Here is a 5,802-nt window from a genome sequence, read left to right on the forward strand (position 1 = left end):
AGGAAGAAAGTTTTACATTTCAAGCTGAACAGAATGTTTCTCATGTAGGGCCACTTTCAAGCAAAGCAATACTGAAGCAATTACACTACCATTACACTGCAGGAACAGAAAGGGCACAACACAATTACAATATCATTATCCTAAATGGACGTGGAGGGAGTATGATTACCTCTCTTACTCTTTGAAAGTGAGTTTGACATTGCTGAGAGGAAGAGAGAGACGGAGAGAAATGGAGAACCTTAGTTTTACCACTTTGCCCCCAAAAGATTACCTCATTAGTGAGACTAGTAAACATGCTGTTTCTTTAGGAGAGCCATAATCATAAAAATATAATGGTTTGCATATGGCTGTCATTAAATGATGGCATTGCTCCGCGATGTGACCTTTTCACAGTCCTTCGATGACGATGACAAGCGAACAAGCGTTTGTTGCATAGGAGTTAAAAACCTAATAAAGACACAATGACTTCATTCATTCACAGCAGGGGAAAAGGAGAACATTTGATGGTATTTTTATGAATCTTTTATAGTCTATTATCATTTTTTTTTTTTACATAGATCTCTTGAGATTAGAGGCATTAATCGTGCAGCCAGGTGTTGTTGTTGTGCCAAACTAAAGTATTAGTGCATTTGCGTTTGAGTAATTCACAGAAAAGGTTGACTGGTCACTGATGTGTTCAAATCTGTGCACAAAGTCCACTCTTTTAGCCCATATCAACTACTGATACTACTAGGACATCTGTCTGTCGATGAAAAGACAACCGTTCCCCGTACACAACGTAATATTATATAATAGCAGTGAATGAATGGGTCATACCAGTTCACGTTTCTATTGAATGTCCTCCAACAAGTATCCACATGCTTTTAAGAGTTCCTTTTAACAGCCTGTTGGTGTTTTATGAACCTCTGGGGCTGCCATGGCGAGAACCCGAGCCCAACATCCAGTTTTAGCCTCCAACATGCCATTCAATATTTAGGGGAGAAGCCATATCTCCCTCTTTGAGAGGTAAAGAGAGGAAAAACTGACTTCAGAAAAGATTGTCAGACCCTTTAACAAGGAGCGTTTCCTTTGGACGAGCACCACCAACCACACAATGTGGCTAGAGAGGGAGAGAGTGAATTATCAGACGCCGATTGATGTTTATAATGACGCTAGACACAGCAGACAGGGAGCCAGCACATTTCAGAATGGAAAGAGCAACCAGAAAAACAAGGCATCCATCTTTTTTTATGAACTGAATTGTTGGAGTAGCTAGAGAAGCAGAATATGATCTCCTTAGAAGAAGCACATTTTACATCCCGACTGAGGCTGAGAAGAATCTTTCTTGCCCATTCATCACTAGTTAACCGAGGGGACGGATTAATCACAAGAACAATTTGTTCTGACTTGTGGATACTGGCTCAATGGTGCACCTGATCTCACTTCTTCTGATCTTTCATTTAAATGAAAGCAGACATCAAGTGGAAATCAACAACGCTATAAAAAAGCTATTAATTACTTTGTCTCTCCCATGATCAAGAGGGACATATTTCTACTTAAGTTCCCTAAGGACATAGAATTTGACATGTTTAACTTATAGCATGTTTAAACACTTATTCTACAGCAACATCACTACCCTTTCCTTAATAGTCCCAATTGATGAATGAGAACTAAATGAGTGCATGTGATGATCAATACAGTGGGGTCTGAAATTATTGACCCCCTTGATAAAGATGAACGAAAATGACTGTATAAAATAAATAATTCAAATACTGAGATATATTGTAACCAAAAGAATTGGGAAATTCTATTTTATACTAATACAATTGCTCAGAGAAAGAGATTTGTTTTTACAAGTAATGCTTTTTTTCTTAAAAAGGTAGGGGTCAAAGTTATTGACAGCCCTGTTTTCAATACCTTTCAATACCTCGCCTTTGGAGAACACATTGTAAGGGATCTTAGACCATTCCTCCATACAAAATCCTTCCAGATACTTGATATTGTTCGTCTGTTCATCAAACCACATACTTTCAATGGGTTTCAAGCCCGGAGACCAAGATGGGCATTACAAAATGTTGATTTTGTAGCCAATTAACCATTCATTTGTGGATGTTGATGTGTGCTTGGGGTTATTGTCTTGCTGGAAGATCCACTTGTGGCCAAGATTCAGCCTCTTAGCAGAGGCAACAAGGTTTTTGGCTTAAATGTCCTGGTACTGGGTAAAGTTCATGATACCGTTGACTTTAACAAGGGCCCCAAGACCAGTGTAAGAAAAATATCTGTCACGCCCTGGTCAAAGTATTTTGTGTTTATTTTTATGTATTTGGTCAGGCCAGGGTGTGGCATGGGGTTTTTGAAATTGTGGTGTGTTTGTCTTGGGGTTTTGGTGGTGGTATTGGGATTGTAGCTTAATGGGTTGTCTACAGGTCTATGGCTGTCTGGAGTGGTTCTCAATCAGAGGCAGGTGCTTATCGTTGTCTCTGATTGGGAACCATATTTAGGCAGCCATATTCTTTGAGTTTGTCGTGGGTGATTGTCCTTAGTGTCCTATGTGTACTCGTTGTTAGTTTGCACCAGATAGGCTGTTTCGGTTTCGTTTATTGTTTTTTTGTAAGTTCGTGTTTTCTTTGGTATATTAAACATGGATCGCAATCGACACGCTGCAGTTTGGTCCGACTCTCTTTCATCACCACTAGAAAACCGTTACAGAATCACCCACCACCAACGGACCAAGCGGCGTGTCAACAGGCAGGAGCAGCCGAAAAGGAGTTGCACCACCTGGAGTTATGGACATGGGAGGAGGAATTGGACGGTAAAGGACCCTGGAATGAGCCTGAGATTATTGTCGCCCCAAAGCCGAGCTGGAGGCAGCAAAAGCAGAGAGGCGGCATTATGAGGAGCTAGCACGGCAGAGCGGATGGAAGCCCGAGAGTCAGCCCCAAAATTTCTTGGGGGGGGCTTACAGGGAGTATGGCTATGCCAGGTAGGAGACCTGCGCAAACTCCCTGTGCTTACCGGGGGCTGGAGAGACCGGGCAGGCACCGTGTTATGCTGTGGAGCGCACGGTGTCTCCAGTGCGGGTGCACAGCCCGGTTCGGTATATTCCAGCTCCGCAAGCCAAATGCCATGAAGCCGGCTCACGCATCTGGTCCCCAGTGCGTCTCCTTTTACATGGTACCAGCCTTGCTTCGGTGTCTCCGGTTCGCCTGCATAGCCCAGTGCAGGCTATTCCACCTCGCCGCACTGGCAGGGCAACCGGGAGCATTCAATTGGGCAGGCTCGGTGCTCAAGAGCCCCAGTGCGCCTGCAATCCAGTACCACCTCCACACCCCAGCCCTCCGGTAGCAGCTCCCCGCACCAGGCTTCCTGTGCGTGTTCGATCCAGTACCACCAGTTCCAGCACCACGCACCAGGCCTTCAGTGTGCCTCGCCTGTTCAGCGCAGCCAGCGCTTTTCTCCTCTCCTGCGCTGCTGAGTCTCCAATTCCTCCTCTCCTGCGCTGCCGGAGTCTCCCGCCTGTTTAGCGCAGCCAGAGCCTTCCTCCGACACAGCGCTGCAGGAGTCTCCCGCCTGTTCAGCGCAGCCAGAGCTGCCAGTCTGCATGAAGCAGCCAGTCTACATAGAGCAGCCAGAGCTGCCAGTCTGCATGAAGCAGCCAGAGCTGTCAGTCTGCATGGAGCAGTCAGATTCAGTCTGCATGGAGGAGCCAGAGCTGTCAGTTACAGGAAGCAGCCTGAGCTGCCAGTCTGCATGAAGCAGTCAGTCTACATGGAGCAGCCAGAGCTGTCAGTCCGCATGGAGCAGCCAGAGCTGTCAGTCTACAGGAAGCAGCCCGAGCTGCCAGTCTGCATGAAGCAGCCAGATGGAGCAGCCAGAGCTGTCAGTCTGCATGAAGCAGCCAGAGCTGTCAGTCTGCATGGAGCAGCCAGTCTTGGAGCAGCCAGTCTGCACGGAGCTGTCAGTCTGCACGGGGCTGTCAGTCTGCACGGAGCTGTTTTCTGTAAGGAGCTGCCAGTCTGCAAGGAGCTGCCAGTCAGCACGGAGCCGCCTTTCATAAGAAGCCGCCAGAGCTGTCAGCCTTTGGAGCAGCTAGTGCCGCCAGTCTGCCCAGCGCCGCCAGTGCCCCCAGTCTGCCCAGCATCGCCAGTCTGCCCAGCATCGCCATCAGTCTGCCCAGCATCGCCAGTCTGCCCAGCATCGCCAGTCTGCCCAGCATCGCCATCTGCCCAGCACGCCATTGCCCAGCACCGCCAGTCTGCCCAGCGTCGTCAGTCTCCAGTCTGCCCAGCGTCGTCAGTCTGCCCAGCACCGCCAGTCTGCCCAGCGTCGCCAGTCTGCCCGGCGCCGCCAGTCTGCCCGGCGCCGCCAGTCTGCCCGGCGCCGCCGGTCTGCCCAGCATCGCCAGTCTGCCAGACTCTTCCAGATCTGCCAGTCAGCCAGACTCTTCCAGATCTGCCAGTCAGCCAGACTCTTCCAGATCTGCCAGTCAACCAGACTCTTCCAGATCTGCCAGTCAACCAGACTCTTCCAGATCTGCCAGTCAACCAGACTCTTCCAGATCTGCCAGTCAACCAGACTCTTCCAGATCTGCCAGTCAACCAGACTCTTCCAGATCTGCCAGTCAGCCAGGATCTGCCAGTCAGCCAGGATCTGCTGAAACCACCAGCCAGCCAGGAGCTGGTAGAGATATCTACCTGCCTGAGCTTCCTCTCACTCCTGAGCTTCCTCTCACTCCTGAGCTTCCTCTCACTCCTGAGCTTCCTCTCACTCCTGAGCTTCCTCTCACTCCTGAGCTTCCTCTCACTCCTGAGCTTCCTCTCACTCCTGAGCTTCCTCTCACTCCTGAGCTTTCTCTCACTCCTGAGCTTTCTCTCACTCCCGAGCTTCCCCTCAGTCCCGAGCTGCCTCGGTCCCGAGCTGTCCTTCAGTCCCGATCTGTTCCTCAGTCCAGTGGGGTTCTGGGTGAGGACTACTAGGCCATGGTCGGCGGCGAGGGTGGACTATCCAGGGACGAAGGGAGAGGGGACTAAGACATTAAAGGAGTGGGGTCCACGTTGGACAGACGCCCACCCGGACCCTCCCTATTGTTTTGAGGTGCGTTCGGGAGTCCGCACCTTAGGGGGGTTCTGTCACGCCCTGGTCAAAGTATTTTGTGTTTATTTTTATGTATTTGGTCAGGCCAGGGTGTGGCATGGGGTTTTTGAAATTGTGGTGTGTTTGTCTTGGGGTTTTGGTGGTGGTATTGGGATTGTCAAGGTCTATGGCTGTCTGGAGTGGTTCTCAATCAGAGGCAGGTGCTTATCGTTGTCTCTGATTGGGAACCATATTTAGGCAGCCATATTCTTTGAGTTTGTCGTGGGTGATTGTCCTTAGTGTCCTATGTGTACTCGTTGTTAGTTTGCACGATAGGCTGTTTCGGTTTCGTTTATTGTTTTTTTGTAAGTTCGTGTTTTCTTTGGTATATTAAACATGGATCGCAATCGACACGCTGCAGTTTGGTCCGACTCTCTTTCATCACCACTAGAAAACCGTTACAATATCCCCATAACATTAAATATCCACCACTATATTTTACAGTAGGTATGGGGTTCTTTTCTGTTTATGCATTCTAAATTCGATGCCAAACCCACCAATGGTGTGCTTGGCCAAAGAGCTCTATCTTCATGTAATCTGTTAGATGACATGAGAATAAAACTCTTTTATACTGTCATTTTTGCTCACCTTTATCAAGGGTGACAATCATTTCAGACCCCACTGTATATTAGGAAATGTCCCCCAAAAAATCCCATCATGTTTGCTTCAATAATTTTTTAATTATCCATA

Source organism: Oncorhynchus tshawytscha, linkage group LG04 (genome assembly GCF_018296145.1).
Source record: "Oncorhynchus tshawytscha isolate Ot180627B linkage group LG04, Otsh_v2.0, whole genome shotgun sequence".
NCBI classification, from domain to species: domain Eukaryota; kingdom Metazoa; phylum Chordata; class Actinopteri; order Salmoniformes; family Salmonidae; genus Oncorhynchus; species Oncorhynchus tshawytscha.